Genomic DNA, 17,706 nt, shown 5'->3' with positions numbered 1-17,706 from the left:
ACCTGGAATCAACTGACTACCACCTCTTCCTGCCTATAACCAACGCTCTTGGAGGTACACATTTTGCCTTCATAGAGGCCTGAGAATATTGTTTAATCCGAGTTTTTTTGCCAATAGGGATAAATACTTCTACGAGAGGGCAATTATGAAGTTGAATTCTCGTTGGAAACAAGTCATCGAACAGAATGGCACATATTTGACTCGAATTGTATGATTGAAAAACTTATGAAACATTAAAATTAAGCAAAAATACGAAATTACTTCTTCCCTAACCTAATATATATATATTGTCTGAATCTATCAATTGCTTTTCAAATACTTTTGGAAATATATTCTCATTTCTATCGTTTCAATACCAAACATTTGCCACAAAGGTAAAAATGTATCATTTGGAGGAAAATAACTTTATTGCATCCAGACAAATCAAACATTGATAAAGGGTTTCATGAATCTTTGATTGACCTACCAACTCGTTGATTGCAATTTTAAATCCATGGAAGTGTCAGAAATGAACTGAAATTGAGCACAGAATTGATTTGATCGAGCAAATCACCACGTTAAGAATTTTATGAAACCCACCATAGGTCTCTCCACAAAAAGTCACACTTTCGCTTCAAATGACATACGGGTACTATGGGTTTCATTGAGCAATTTATATTCACTTCTTCTGTTCGACAATTTTGAAAAAAGCAATTTGCATTTGCACTGAAAAATCCCTCCAGGTGAAAATCATAATCAAACTCTCCCTGGTATACCAAGAAATAATCTGAATCCCAGATATCTGTAAACACATTCACCAGTGTTGGTGAGCCGTGCGCCTCGCGAGAAACTTCCAGAAGACGTCGCCTACACTCCGAATGAGTCTATTTAAACCATAATCCCGCATTATAATACGGTGGAAATCTTGTCGGCAGACCGGGAAAATTGAAACTCGTAACTCCGGGCAACCGACAGAAATTTGCATGATAAACTATTTCAATTAATATTTCATTTGATACTTTGTGGAGGCATATCTTTCGGATAACCACGGAAATTTGTCGCAACAGAAGCCACGACGTAGACGACATTCCGCGAAATTGTGTTTTATTATTTTATGTGGAACGCGATCACTTGCATCAGCCCGACGCGGTCATAGAATTCGAGATTGAGGCGGGAATAACAAACTTTCGATAGACCGCGTTGAATTTAATCATGTCGAGAGAATTGACGAAATCACTCATAAAACCTAGTTCAGTGGTAGATTATGACAATCAATAATCAATCGAGTCGGTAATATTCGAGAGGAATGTTTACGATTCGGATCGGTAGTTTGATTCAGCGGTAATAATGGCCATTATTGCGTGTAGTAGATATCTATTATTTACACCTAATATTAAATTTTTAATGAACTATTGTATTCATGAATTACATGAGCAATATTGAGGTAGAATTTATGAATTATCGTCGAGATATTTGATTTCGATTAGTAATAGATGCATTCAGAAAATAACTTATTTCCCTATAAATATTTCGCAAATAAGTCAGAGAAAGACGGCAGTACAGTATTTTCGGATAATGAGCTTGATTTGATTCGATAATGCCATGCGACTGTGTCGGCTCAGTGATGACGAATCAGTAGTTAATGTCAATTCAATTCGTCTTTAATTACTCCCAAACGTAAATCTCAAAACTTCAAATTACCAGAGTTTGATGTCAGATACCTTGGCTAAGTTCATTGATAGGCAAAATAATAAGGATTTCCTAAATATGGTCGTTCAAAATTGTGTTTATCTGATAATTCCAAAACTTCGTATTCGATCGAGAAAGAAATTTAGCATTCAGATATATATTAATGATTTCAAGCTTTTTGTGAAATAGAATTCGTCAATTGAACCATAGAAAATTGCAGCAGAATATAAAAAAAAATATCTGAGTAGGAACAGATCAGACTGCGCTAAAATTTCATGTGCAGATGTTTAATAGCAGGTACAAGCTTTGTATCCATGTTGGTCACGTCACCAAAACAATACAATATAATATTTCAGCAGATTATCGAAATGAATATCCAATAGCACCAGCTATATGACTAGGTAGGAGTTTGGTTTTTAATGGTAAAATAATCACTCCAGTGTTCTCTCTGAACTATAAGTATTATATCTCCTTCCTTCAAATGAAATAATCGACACCAATGAGATCAGAAAAAATAAAAAAAAATTAGTTCTGTTGTCTCTAAGGGCACGATATGTGCATGAATGACTAGCGCCCAAAAACTCCTGAATTCAAGTCCTCGAATTTTCAAGAATTCATTTAGATGTTTTTGGTATCAAAGTATTTATATATCATATATTACTGCTATAGAATATTCAAAGTTACTTGGAGGAAGCCAGAATATTTCGATAGTACAAGGGTTGTCCAAGTTTCCAGAAATTCCTTTGGGACCAGTTGATTCATTGCCTAAAAATACTTTAAAATAAACCCCGGTATTTAGCAGGTCGCAGTATCCACTTCAAAGGGACATATGACCAAGCGTTTTTAAGGACTAATTCAAGTGACCTTGGATATACTATACAACTAGATTTACAATTTCTAAAGGTACGAGACAATTTTCATCCATCCCAATACAAAAACGCTGACTTTTGTAAGTTCATATTGTTCATATGGTATTATCTTTATGATTGAGGAATATGAAGGGCTATTGAGTACTAATACCTCTCAAATAATTTTTTATGAAGTGAAACCATAATTGAAATCGTTAGACTAATCTCGACATAACATGTACTAATAATCATCAATCACTCAAATCCCAATCAAATTGCTGATTCCTTCTTTTTTTGCAGGTGAGTCTTGCAACACATTCATAAACAAATTTGGTGAGTACGAAATGCCCTAACAATTCAACTCAAATTTCGGCAGTAGCAGATGTTATAGCAGAAAGGCCATTGTAACATGATCTTCGCGCTTTATCATTCCATGTTTCTAAGAAGCATTCATCAACGTTTCCACTTGGCAAACTATTCGACCATTTTAATAGGTAGCTGAACCAGCCCGATTAATTTCTCGATACAAATTATAATCTATTTTTTTCTGCCTATCTATACAGGCTGGTCGAAATCCTCCAGTCTCAATTGCTCCACTAATTGATTCGACCGGTAATTGATGATTTGATCGTGATTTATTCCTTTCTATTAGGGGGCAACATACCGAAATGATGCTGTCTAGATCATTACCGAGTTAGTATTTGTTACTTCAGATGATTAGTATTGTTGTATGTTGCTTTTAAAATATTCAATCTTGAGAAATTTGGCGTATCATCGATGCTAAACGTGCTGGTGGGAGATTAGATCTGGAACGAATAAATTACGGTTCGTGAATTACCATCGGATTTAATTGTGAATTTTTTGCAGTTAAATACGTAGTCGAAATAATGATCGTCTATGGTCATTTATCAAGAGAAGCATCGTTATGAGTATTCAAATGAAATAGATAGTATCTTTGAATTATCCTTCCTGTTACCAATATGCGAAATAGGATATATTTAATTCACAATTGGGCTGGGTCTACAAAATTTTTGACAGGATATAGAAGTCTTCTTTTTTCAATTCCTATCTTTTCCGGATGTTGGTGCACATATAAGTCAGTCGATACATATTCAGGCAATAGAGCATTTTACTATGTGTATATTGAGACATTTGGAAAGTATGTAAGCATCAAATTATATTGAATTCAATGGAGGGATGGGTTGGCAAGAAAACAATCTTTCAGGACTGAGACTAGTTCGATCTTTTGTAATTATACCGTGTTCAAATATTCCCAATAAACAATATAATGGATCAATATAATCCAGACGATTGATAAATAATAGAAATAATAGCGATTCCAGGACAGAACACTGCGGAACATCTGATTCTAACATACATATTATTACGATTTGTAATGGGACCAGCTACCCATTCAAGAAAAACCTCACGAAAACCTATAGCTTACTTTCAATTAGGAAAAGAGGCCTGCACTGAAAATCCCCTTGTGTACTCTTCTATAAACAAAGTTAATGAATGGAAAAGCCACTGTTTCAGTGGAAGTCCCTTCCGCATAATCATGTTGGCCATCAGAAATAAACTTTGAACGAGTCAAAGAAGAAATCAATCGGCCATACACATTTTTTTTATACTATGAAGAAAATTCTCATGATGGAAATGGGCGGGATATAAGGATTAATTTTTTTGGGAACAGGAATTACCGAAACCATTTCCAACAAATTGAGATATTTACCATTATTTACTGAAACATTTATAAAATGGGCGAAATGATCACCAATAATGTCTCCAATACTTTTTAGTACGAGATATTTCATCTTTTCCTGAACTTTATTTATTCTACATAGATCTGAGAAATATAATTACTTCATCAACAATTACTGAAAAAAAAAGAAAAAAGGGTTGCTCTCTTATTCTTTTTTGTTGAGTATCTTAATTGGGTGATCTAAATCTACGATAAATAAGGGAAGAAGGAAGATAGTAAGTTACACCTTGATCGGGCGAGACGTTCGTAGGTTGGATCATTCCAAAAACTTTCTTTCAAACTTCAATACTCCTAAGACCTAAGAAGTATCTAGATCTTAGCAAGAATATGCTAGACCTCCACACTGGATTCCTTATAGGGTTTTGCCACCTCAGGAAGCACCTCATGAGAATGCGTTTAGCAGAAAACGACGAGTGTAGATTCTGCAGAAAGAATGAAGAAGCTCCAGATAACCTGGTGAAAAAATTCCTCGTCATCGCTAGTCAATGGAAAAAATAGTTTGCACAAGAGACTTGTAGAAGCCATCCCAGATACTGAAGTTCATTAGAAATCTGGAACTGGAGGGCAAGCTGTAGAGTACTATGACTAATAGTGAGAACAATTCGGATGGGGGCACATGAGGTCATAAGATGCAATGGAACCCATCTTGATCTTAATCAACACCCTTTCTACTGAAATTGAAATTGTTGAACCTTCAGATTTTCTTGTATACAGCTCGACGCCTTTTCTTGAACCAATTCCTTGAACCGATTCCAACTGCAGTTGTTGCACAATCTCTCTCTTCAATTCGAATTGGCAATTCCACCCGACAATTCGATATCTGATCCTTCGTCAACGTTAACGGTATGCAGATAAAATTTCCCTTACCAATTATGCGGCGTTGATCCGTTTTCTTCGTTAAATTTTATGTGTTTTTCCTTGATCTACGAGATTCAGATAGGGACGCCGAGGTGGCGGCGCGATCATGCCACACTTCTTTATGGCGTTTCGTGAGTCGGCCATTCGACGCGTTTTTTCAGCGTTTTCAGAATTAGCGGAACTTCTTGGAAGTTCGAGCCGAGCTTGAGGATAGCCGCCGTCCACTTCCTGTTAACGCCCCCGCTACGTTGTGCCCCGGGAAGGATTCCGGCGAGATGCTGGGTGGGAAATCGTGAAGATCGAGGATGCGGGGGACTGGGATGCCGGAGCTTCGACGGTGCCGAAATCGTGGAGATGTCTGATTTGAATTCCGGAAAAATTTTGATTAGGAAATTGTAGCGTCTCTTTGGTTGGCGTTATGTTCAATTCTTTTGATAAACAAACAGGAAATTCTTGGAATTAAATTTCTTGCTAATTTATATTAAGTTTCCCCCATATATCGAAGTATCAAGCAAGATGAATGATTTGAACATGGAAATTCATTAACTATGCTTATCCAAAGAAATATATTATACAAAGTATTGAAGGATTAATCGAAAAAAGGGGAAAGTGATTTCTATTGAAAAATAGTTGTGATTCGCCCTATAATTTTTGTTCCAAATGCTTCTCAATCTGAGATACGACGATTTTTTTTTAAAACTGACTATTCATTGCTCTCAAAAAAAAAAGGTATTCCAATTCTGAAACGTTGACAACAAAGCTCTCATGAGCGTCGAATATTTCGACTGACGAATAAATAAATAGTCGGTACACAGAATAAGCTGACATATTCAAGGGCTTTCTCTTCATCCAAAACGAAATCTTCCTCTTCCGGTGGACCACTTTATAATTAAAACTTCAAACAAAAAATAAAAGAACCAGAAAGTAGTACTTAATGTTAGTTTCCTTTTAAGCTTGGAAACCACTATGAAAATTATAAATTGGACAAGTATTCATCAAGTTGTCAATGGTTCCTTCTACTACGCATTAATTGCGTTCGATGACAATCGCCTGTGATGGTTTCAGTTGGTTTCAACAACTCATAATACACTACGCATATCTGGTCCCACAAAATACTGAAATGACCTTGGAACCGTGTATATACGGTTTGTCAGTCGACGGATATCCCCATGGTTTTCTGCGCTTGAGATCATAATGAACCCATTTTTCGTCTCCAGTCACAATGCGATACAGAAATTCCTTCCGTCTTAGCCTTGCAAGCAGCTATTCACAAGCAAACAAACGTCGTTCAACATATCTCGGCTTCATCTCATACGGCACCCAATTTTCCTGTTTCTGAATCATTCCCCCTGGCTTTCAGGCGTTTTGAAATGGCTTGTTGCGTCACTCCCAATGATCCTGCCAATTCTTGTTGCGTTTTACAAGAGTTTTGATGAAGTAATGTGTCCAATTCTGCATCCCCGAAAACCTCTCTTCCACCGCCATTCTGGTCTTCGGCGTCAAAATCACCGTTCTTGAGGCGTTGAAACCACTGTCGGCACGTTCTTCCACTAATAGTGGCCTCACCATAGGTAGTTGAGAGCCTCAGCCGCAGATTTCTTCATATTAAAGCAGAAAATTAAAACCTCCCGCTAATGACGAGAGTTTGACTCGAAAGCTGACATGTTTAATCGAGAGTAACTTTATGATGCAGACTCAAATCGACTTATATTTTAATGGCGTTAGTTTACAATTACTTAAGTTTTTTGTATGACACTTACGATCTATTTATTTCAACTATCCCTCATTGCTACAGGCATCTACAAAATGGCGGAATCAAAAATGTACACCTAATATAATTCTTCACGAATGACTAAGAATCATACTGAGAAAAGTATAAATGATAAAGAGGCTCAATTTCTGAGGTATCTATTAGTGTCGTTAGAGTATTTTGGTGCTACCGGGTGAATTTTACAAGTTGAATCAGATAAAAATCTCGGAAAGGATACATGGAAGTATGTTTAGAAAAAAACATTGATGAAATAAGGGTGTACTTCACTTATGCTTCATACAATCTGTTTCATTTTCTTCACCCTTGTGGGGAGGGGGGACAACTTTGGAATTTTAAACAGGAATCGGTGTGACAAATAGAAGGAGGGTCTCTGTTCGTTATACCAGCTTTCAAGAGTTTCTCATTTTTCCATTGGAGAGTTATCAGGTTTTCGGCCGAACCGTCTCCACACAATAACTGTCATCGTGACGGAATGATAGAGAGATCTGTTCTGTGAACGTCCAATCAAAAAGAAGAGAAGGTTCTCGGAGAGCATATTTTAATCTTAAACCTTCTCTCAAACTTTTAACCCCCCAGGAAAATATTCATATTCAGATTTTCTTTATCACTGAATAATCGTTCGAAATTTACGAATTAATAATCTTCTCGTGAGACCCGGAATCTTCTCCGTGCTATAGAACATTCGTATTTGAGTAACGTTAGTTCAACCTCCACGTTTTTACGTGCATATTATCATCCTCCTCCGCGCGGGTTGCATGATGCGCGTCAACAACCTGACCGATTCCATTTCATCATTAGCGCGAAATTATGCGATATTTTCACACGAAATTCCTCGGAATTCCCCCTGGCACCCATAGATCAGACCGGCAAACGGTCTCGCTCCGTCGACCTACGGTCATCCACGGCCTCCGCTGATTTATACATTCTTAATACATTTAAAGTGACGGCCCGCGGTACTTCATGATTTAACCACGGCGGGGCAGCGCAGAGAGAAAATCCGGCTGTTTACACTGATTACATTTATCACGGATCTATAATAAATAATTACTTAGGGGATTTCACGGAAGAACGGTTGATTTGCGCTATCTCTTGCGTGGCGAGTCATGTCGTGGAAATTCGACTAAAGTGTACGTGTATGAGGGGTATAATTCCACGTTTCGTGGTGTGTTTTCAGCCTGGCCTTTAACGGTAAACGGAGAGGGCTAACCGGTGATCTGGCAGTGTAACGTGAGCGTCGATTTTCGGGTTTCGGTAAAAATTGTTCACATGAGCGAGTCTTGGTGTTATACTGCGTAATTAAGACGTTTGGATTACCGTTGAACATAAGCTGCTTATTTTGTGATGGGATATTCGAAGAGGAAGAAGAGAAATGTAGTGTGTAACCCACGATAACTTAATTATGACCAATTTTATGAAAATTTTGTATTTATTCCTCATGAAACAATACAATTGTTTTGTTTTCGAGGGAAAGCTGTGTTAGGGGACAGCGGGAGGAGGTTAACGATGGCATAAAGACATTGACTATGAAAAATTCATTTTATAATTCGGAGATTGGAATGAAGATCAAAGTATTGGTGTACAACTTTGCTTCCGCCGTTTCGCAATAGATGGCTGTAACGGTAATTGGTAGTCGAAATAAATAGATCGTAGATGTCATACAGCAAACTCAGGTATTTGTGAACATAACGCCATCAAAATATCAGTCCATTTGTGTCTGCATCATAAAGTTATTCTCGATCAAACTTGTCAGCTTACTAGCCAAATTCTCGTCATTTGCGGAAGGTTTTAATTTTCTGCTTTTATATGAAGAAATCTGCGGCTGAGGCTCATCAAATGCTTTCAAATACCTATTTTGAGGCCGATATCAGTAAAAGAACTTGCCGAGAGTTGTTTCAATACTTCAAGAACGGTGATTTTGACAACAAAGACCAGATTGGCGCTGGAAGAGAGAAGGTTTTCGGAGATGCAGAATTGGAGGCATTACTTGATCAAGACTCCTGTCTAACGAACAAGAATTGGCAGCATCAAAGGGAGTTACGCAACAAGCCATTTCAAAGTGCCTGAAAGTCATGGAAATGAACCTAATATCCACGGTTCCAAGTTAGAATTTGGTGGGACCAGCTTGGCGTACTGTATTATGAGTTTTTGAACCGACTGAAAAAATTACAGGTGATCGTTATTGAACAAAATTAATGCGTTCGAGCAGAACATTGAGAAACAAAAGGCCGCAATACAACGAGAGTACAAGTACAAATATTGCACTATGTTTTGAAATGGGGTTTCTCGATAATTCTTTCTTACACATCCTGAATTCACATTCGAAGGCTATTATGTTGGTTGTTTCTGAATTCATTGCATAATGGGATTTGTTTTTTCGCTGTACACAGTCGTTCACCTCCGAGTGAATACTACACAGCTGTATTTTCGAGTTTATTTGTAATATATTATTGAATAAACTCTATTCTATTCTATTCTATTCAATATAATTTTTAAATCAATCGAAGAGTCATTACTGCGATCAATTAAACAGGTAAATGATGACAAGATTGATGTTTAGAAATCTGTTACTCAATTGGAGATTTTGAAGCCAGATGTCTCTATTTCTTCGAAACCTTTTCCGAGTAGCATATTTGATTTTTTTTTGACCGATCACTCTCCGTATTAGTTGAGATAAAACATAAAATTTCAAAAATAGTAGTAGTGCACAATTATATTAAGTCAAAAATTTTCACTTCATCATTGAAGACTAAAATTAAAAAAAAAATTTCACCAATTTTGAATTTGCAACTGAAAATAAACAATCAACTTGTTTGAATTCATGACATTCCCGTATAATATAATAATCAAGACGAGATGCAGGTATTTTCCATCTCCGATTTCATTTCAGTATTTCACTTTGTTGCATAATATCAAATTTCAGCAAACATTCCCTGTAACCTGTAGCGTGTTCTGTGGGTGTCATCAAAGTTACTTTGTGCTTACTTTGAGCATCATATAACTCAGTTACGACGTGATGGTTTAATAGTTTCATCAAACACCGTATTAATTCTATAATAGTCCACGATTAAATGTAAACTAACACTTGGTCATCTTACGAAACATACGCAAACAACGGTTGATCCATTCATAAATGCCCCCTCATACCATATTATGATTTATATACAATCTTTTGAATAGCGTTACTCGCATAACTGTCCATCGCAGCGGTGAACCTACGAAAAAGAATTTTTAATTGTGTAATTTGAATACGCTTTTAATAAATCAGCCCATTTTATTCTATGGGTCAGTAAACCGCTGATAAGGATCGAACTTTCTGGTGGATTTCGAGTAGGAAACACGAGAAAGAAGGTAACAGTGTTAATGACAAATTAATATCGGGACCCCATTGTGCTGTTCGTGCGTTCTGAAAGATCAGGCCACTGTTGATTTGTGAGTTATAGAGTCGCAACATGTGATCCGTTAGACATCTTCATGTTATAAAGATTTGCACGTCGATTGAATTTCTCACCTACTGGTTCTTATAGAAGGTGTCGTCTATTCATAAGTGCCATGTCATCTGAATCAAAATAGTTTTTGTAATGCAGTCTATCGGCGGAAGAAGAATAAATGTGCGTCATCACTATTCTCTATGGATGGATGAAGTTTTGGAAGGATGGAATGTTAACCGATTGATCGTTGTTTTTTCTATATTTTGTTGTAATGAAACCTTTATTGGTATGATTAGACAATAGAACCTGATACCCAATTTAGTTTTTACTTATTATTTTCATTCTAAACTAATTTTATGTTTGAATGGAGATGTTAACATCATATAGTTTTGGAATGAAATAAAATTCTTTTTCTGCGGTAAATAACTCATAGAACTTTCAATTTCAACTAATGATGAATTTCACAACTCTTAAATCGACCTGTTTTCCTGTTTTTTGTAGTCTGAAATATGCAAATTGCTTTCTGTGGTATTTTCATATTCTACACATTCCAAAATGAATCTATACCATCAAAATTTCAAAAACGTTAAAACTTGTTTTCCTGGACCGACTCCAAAGTTTTCGGAAATAATATTTTCATTTCATTCAAATTGAAATGAAAGACTAAAATTATATGATCTAGACAATCATCACAATAAAAACTAACTTTTCGTATTTTGAAATAGTCATAAACGATGATGATGACGAGTTCGTTCCCAACTTTCATTTTGATCGTCTGACTATAAGAGCGGGTATTATAAAGATATTTTTGGTATCGGTTGTACAACCATCGGTTATGGTCGAATTTATTACGGTTGGCAAAACTGTAGAATTCTGACAGTATTCTTTTAGATTTTCTAGTCCTAACACAGAAAGAAAAGTCAAAAAACTGACAATTCTATATGCCCCAATGTCTATAACCTCATATTTATTCGTTAACGCTCGGTTGAAATCAACCGACAGCCAACTATCCTTTATAATACCACCCCTAAATAGGATAACACTCGAACGTAAGGACCTTGTAGTTTGAAATTTTCAGCGTAGATCAGAATCTTGAATACCCGTGATTGAGTTCGATAATGTGAAGAATCCGTCGAGGAATCCGTAATATAGCTTTTCTCTATTTCAGTATCGTAATGAGTTCATTACAGTTCTGGAAACAGTGCTGTAATGAACTCATTACAGCATCGTTTTCAGTTATATTTTTCGTTTTGTGGTTGTCTACACAGACGTCAGAATTCCAATTCTATTAAATTCAACACACGTCAATTATTGTCAATATAATATAATTTGGATTTAGTAAATGATTTGCGATATTATTCGCAATTTCTCTCAATTATGTTGATGTTAAATTGATTTCGTCAGATATAATTCACGAATTCAATGCATAATTATATTTTTTTTCAAAACATACGAAACATACGATTGAAATTCCTTAATCTGTCAATTTTCGTAACAGTCACACCAACTGCCAAGGTACAATACAAATGTCACTAGGATGTAAAATCAGAATTTTTCATTGAATTTCGACCATAATTCACAAAACTTGACTGCAATAGAGAAAATATCGTCTAATACTCGTTGCAGAAGGCAACTCCAACACTCATGCGTTCCAAAACTCGCTCCTTCGTCGCTCGTTTTCGAATTTCGCATTCGTGTTGGAATAGGAGCCCATTCTGCAACTTGTTTTAGAATATAATATTCAAAAACTGTTTTTTTTCTGAAGATTTCAGAACAATCAATTACCACGAAATGAAACTAAGATATTGAATAATAATTTGAAGTTCCAAAACAATTTTAATGTTGATCGCGTCACCAAAACCAGAGAAATTTCAAGAAGGATATCAGAAAAAAATACTCAACATATCAATGACAATTGAAATTTCGCATGTAGATAAAGAATTGCAATTTCAAGCTTCGTTCAAAATTTCGTGTTGATCGTCCCATTAGATCCATAAGAAATTCAAGCAGTATATAAAAAAACAACTATTTCAGTTCAGCTTGTAGATTTATAATGAAAATTTCAAGCTTGATGTGAAATTTCTGGTGGATCACCCTACCACAACCTAAGAAATTTCATGCAAAACAACGAAAAAAATGCATAGGTCTAGATTGAACTTCAATTTTGAATCATTAAATCACAACAGTTCTGTGAGTTCCAATAGGAGTCTGAAAGGACGAGCGCTCAAAAGCTTCAGACAACAAGTCAGCGCTTTCCTGAAATTTTTTATGACTGCGTTAATTTTCAGTAGTTGATTCATCATCGAAATATCGAACGGATGTGAGGCTCTACAATGCCTTTATGCTTCATTATTTCCCATTCTCATAACATATGGAGAACTAACTGAACAGTTCTTCAATTAATGAATTAATGCATCTGCAAATAATCATACCGCACAGTACGCGCGCCGTGTTTTTCTGAAGGAAAAGATCATCATTAGGCAATGGGTTCAAGACCTAACATGTGCTGAATGAAGATGCCGATACCGTTATTGTAGTATTTCCGATTCGACTGAGCTAATTGAATTCTTCTCCCGCTGGGTGAGATTGCATGCGTGAAATACAATAATGGTGCAATTTTTTTAAGTGTGAAAATCAGACTCGGTAAGACTCCTATAGGAAATTGTCCTTCTCCGTTGGTGTTTAGATTATTTTGTTCATTACACTTCTGCAAGAAGTGATTCATAACCCAGACCAATTTGGTTACGTGTTTTCCTATTGGTTTCAATTTTGCTGCTGTATCTATCGATAGATACCACTTCTTCAAACTAATCCTATTTTACTGAATTTTGACCAGGTATCCTGTTTGGGTCGCAGATAGTCCATAAGAGTTTCAATGTTTTAGGATATACGGTAGGGGTTGAACATGCGCATAAGTTAAATTCTCGTAAAGGTATTTGAGTTTTTTCGCATGAACAGTGCTCATTGCTCATGCGTAAAATAGATTTTCTTAGAGATTTTGTTACAATAACAAAAATATTACCTATACTGTGAACTGGAGAACGAGAAAGTAGTGTCATATTATTTGTGCGTTCGCTTTTATACATATCAAAGTTGACGAAATATTGATGGAATGAATTGTCATTAATTTTAAATAGCAAACCGAATTGTCTCTGAACTATTTGATTCTGGAGAGCGGTTGAATTTGCGAAAAAAAAAACGGATTTTTCCTATTAACTTTCCATGCCTGTGTTCGATAGTTTTCCGATAACATATTTAGATAGCCGTGAAAAATACTATCATATTGATGGGACAATTTTTAATTTTGCTCCAAGAATAAATCACAAAATCCAGTGACCCCACCTTGTACAAAATTTGAATTTCTGTTATGTTTGCAATTAGGAAAAATATCCATAATACAGAGAGCTCTTTTGTGTTATCAATAATTACAAGAATGGTATTTCTTCATATTTATCTGTGATTTCCAAACATTTACACATTTCCTTAGGCGGTTGTGCATTTTTGCTAATCCAGCAAAGTCACCCACAACACGCTGAAATTGTCGGTTCACGTTTGAATACTGAAGCCAAGCAGCACCGATTGCGGTTAGGACTTGGATTGGTGACCGCTTAGGAACACCGCGTGCTATAAGCTTTAAGTTTATTTTGTTCAAGGAAAGTCCTCCGCTATAGTGTATTTGGCAGAGATCACTGAGTGGCAAACTGTTGATTCTGTTGGTGATCTCAGTATGAAACAACGCAATCTCCTCAAAAAATTACACAACCATCTCACAACATTATATCAACGTACCTGTGCCCATTGGTATGATGTATATCGAAAAATTAGTTTGGGTAGAGTAAAGTTTGGAATATTCAAAATGTACCAGAAATATAACCAAATTAATTAATACGTGTGTTTTGTTTGTTATGTGAAAATATATAAAAAATTGTTTATGTGGAAAAGCGGATGGAACTTTCTATATTTTTTTTTCTATTAGCATAAAGTAAGACGTTGATAATTTTACAGAGAATTTCGCAGAATTTCTGCCGCTGAACGTCCAATATCTCGACAGCCTCTCTACCGAATAGGGGGAATTAACCCAATAAAGATCCCCATCTGGCTCCTTCCTAGAAGCCTCACGCTATCAACCAACACTTTGTGCCTAATTGGCTCAAAACCGTGATGCAGATATCGCGAATCTACCTCCGCTTCGATCATCTACAAAGCTGCTATAATAATTCTACGCCGGTGTAAATCAGTTTGCTGTAGTTTTTCTCTATGGGTGGTCTCGCTTTTGCGGTGGCCAAAATCGAATTCTTATAACACTCATTTCAGGATGACGTGTGGTAGGTTGTTGTATTCCGCTGTTTTCGAAATATACACTGCGCAAAAAAATTAACGCACATTATGGAAATCTCAAATTTATTCTACAACTGAAGGTGTTCTCAATGATAATTATTTTTATCAGAATTATGCATGCATCTGTTATCCACTTTCAACGTTTTTCTTCAATACAGATGTTTTTTCCCAGCAGGAATAAAAAAGATGAGATTATCAGATTTTGAATGTATTGGGTCCATTCTGAAATCAGTTGTTCTCGATCAATTCTAGTAATCAATAGTTTTTCTTTCGTTTGATTTTTTACACTCGATCGCTATGCAACGCGAAACAAGCAATTTGACCCAAGAGGAATGTGCCCAAGCGGTAGTTTTGCGAGAAGAAGGGAGGACATACACAAGAATTGTAGAAATGTTTGAAGTTTTACATACAAGTGTGTCCAGAATGTTGCAGCGATTCAGAGAGAAAGGTATGAATGTCCGAAGACCAGGACAGGGTAGACCCCGTGGTCTTGAATGGCAGTTGTTACCCGTGTAACAACTGCCATTCAAGAACGTTACTTGAGAGTTTCTTCGTTGAGACAACGGTTTGCAACCGCTCGCCTCCTTCAAAATCAGCTTGAGCAAACTCATGGGGTGTAAATTAGCACTCAGACAATAAGAAATCGCCTCAGAGAATATGATTTAAGGCCTCGTGTCGTGGCAAGAGGCCCAGCTCTTACCCCAGCCCATCGAAGGGCGCGTTTGGATTTTGCGGGAGAGCATATCCATTGGGAAGAGCTGATTGGGAAAGAGTTCTCTTCACATATGAGTCTAGATTCTGCCTCTACCATTGTGATCGACGTTCCCTTGTATACAGACGTCCACATTAAAGTTATGCTCAGTGCAATTTCCTGAATACTACTGGTTTCGGGGGAGGATCGATTATGATATGTGGTGTGGAATATCTTTGACTGCTCGAACCTTCCCGAGAACATAAAAAATAAGTTATAAAGTCAATGTAGAGTTAATTTTCATTAAAATTGAGATTTTCAGAATGTGCGTTGATTTTTTTGCGCAGTGTATGTGACAATAGGAAATAGGATTTCGAAATAAAAAATATCGAATTTCTATCCCCTTTTTTCTGAGACAACATTGTCAACTCATAAAACAGCTCTCGTCCTCCATCAAGTTTCATATAAAATCGGTTGGAATATCTCGAACAAATATCACATTTTCCCATCTTCATCATTTGTATCCGCCCACGTAGTCAATAGAAGAGAAATTTCTATTGAATAGAGAACGGGGAAGTTTCAACAGTTGAGGGTTGTTCAACGGGCGGGAAGTCTTGGCGAAATGTTATGAAAAATTATCGGAAAAAGTTTCTTGTTCGAGGTGCTTCTGAATTTGTTTCCATTTCTGCGAACGGAGCTTCAGGTATTTTTTGCTCGTTTTTGTTTTGTATCGAGTTAGTGGGAAACTTTGTACTCAGATTCATTCCGCGCTTGTTTATTATGGTTTGTGTTATGTCGGAACAGATCGTCTTTTTTTATTGGATACAAAAAGTAGGAAGTTATGTTGAATATGAAGCACACATATTCCTTAAGGAATTGAACGAACTTTAGGAGCTATCGTTCTAGATGAATATTGTTTTTGTGTATAATGTTCTATAACAAAATATTTTGTAACTCACTTTTTACTTTCTTACGTAGATTAGGTTGAAATACTCCCAGAACATACCTGAAACAAAACAAAATTTATAAGTCACAATGTATAAGTACTCTGAAGTATGAATTCAAATAAAGAACAATGTACATGTAGTTAATAATTCTTTTGTACAGATTCAAGAGTTTCTAACTCTGACGAACTTATTCGTAATGACGAATTCAACCTGAGTTTATATTTTGAAATAAAAAAATTGTAATATATCATAGAAAACAAAGGCTAGAGTCTTGCCGTAAATATTATGGTATTATATTCCTCTTAATTCTTGTGGTGTTTTCTCAGAATATGATTTCCTTTTTTTTTTCAAATTCATCGATTACCGCCACGAATCAAATCTTATGAAAATTTGTTTTAATAATTTTACAAAGGTTCATTCTTTGAAATAATCAATGAATTGAATGCAGAAAGGAATTCAAGGCAGAGGTGTATTGAATTTTTATAACCTTTTGACTATTCTGGAGTTTAATTATCATTGTGAAAATTCTCGGTAATGTATCAATCGAATTAATTGAATTATCCAAACCTAATCAGTCGGGTTGAACTCTGACAAAATCAAATTCCGCTTTCAGCCAATCCAATACAAATACTTCATTACACGAAACTGAATTAACCCTTGGAAATCGACTGTTCGATCAGAACGCATTCCTCAAATCCGACCTATTTTGATTGAAGTCCCCTAAAGCCCGGTTCACACCCCGCGGGTTCGCTACCGTTCCCGTTCGAGCAGTCAACCACCTTTAACCCCTGACCGATGCCGAGAATGAGTACTACCGGACTGGGAGAGCATTATTGTTCTATGGTCGACCGTACTGTCATTCCGATTCGATTCTTCCGTCGTTGGTTATGGACGGTCGGATGGAAATCGGTCAAGATTTCGATCTGCGGTTCGCAAAATGTGGGTGCGATGTTGGCGATAGAGAAATATGACTTATAGATACAATAAAAAGCCGGATCTGAATTTCCTACCTAACTCTTTTCCAACCACTATACTCTATTCGTCCTCAAATTTGCAGATATAAGTCTATCTATCAATTTTTGCCAACCTCTTATCTCCAGCCTACCTATCCTATTTCTTTCCAGTGGTTTCAACATCAATTTTTGTTTGACTCTTTTATTTTCTGACATTCGTTGTTCATGTCCAAACCATAGCAATAGCTTCATTCATCGATCATCTACAATAGTATGTTTGTACCCATATTTTCCCTAAATGAATCATTTTCCACCCTCTCAATCCTAGATCTTCCTGCGGCTCTCCATCTCAGTCCATCACAGCATATTCTTCGATCTTTTTTTCAACCTCTAAACCACACCTCCTTAAGTTCACTTTCCACACTTTTCACGATGGTACTTC

At 36.3% G+C, this 17,706-nt stretch overlaps 1 protein-coding gene across 1 annotated transcript in view; it reads right to left on the bottom strand.

Moving 5' to 3' along the window:
• LOC123670822 overlaps positions 1 to 17,706 on the bottom strand; it is a 290,673-nt gene that overhangs the window by 240,160 nt on the left and 32,807 nt on the right. The window lies entirely within an intron of this gene.

The sequence above is a fragment of the Harmonia axyridis genome, chromosome 1 (assembly GCF_914767665.1).
Source record: "Harmonia axyridis chromosome 1, icHarAxyr1.1, whole genome shotgun sequence".
NCBI classification, from domain to species: domain Eukaryota; kingdom Metazoa; phylum Arthropoda; class Insecta; order Coleoptera; family Coccinellidae; genus Harmonia; species Harmonia axyridis.
This window is presented reverse-complemented; position numbering and strand designations above follow the sequence as displayed.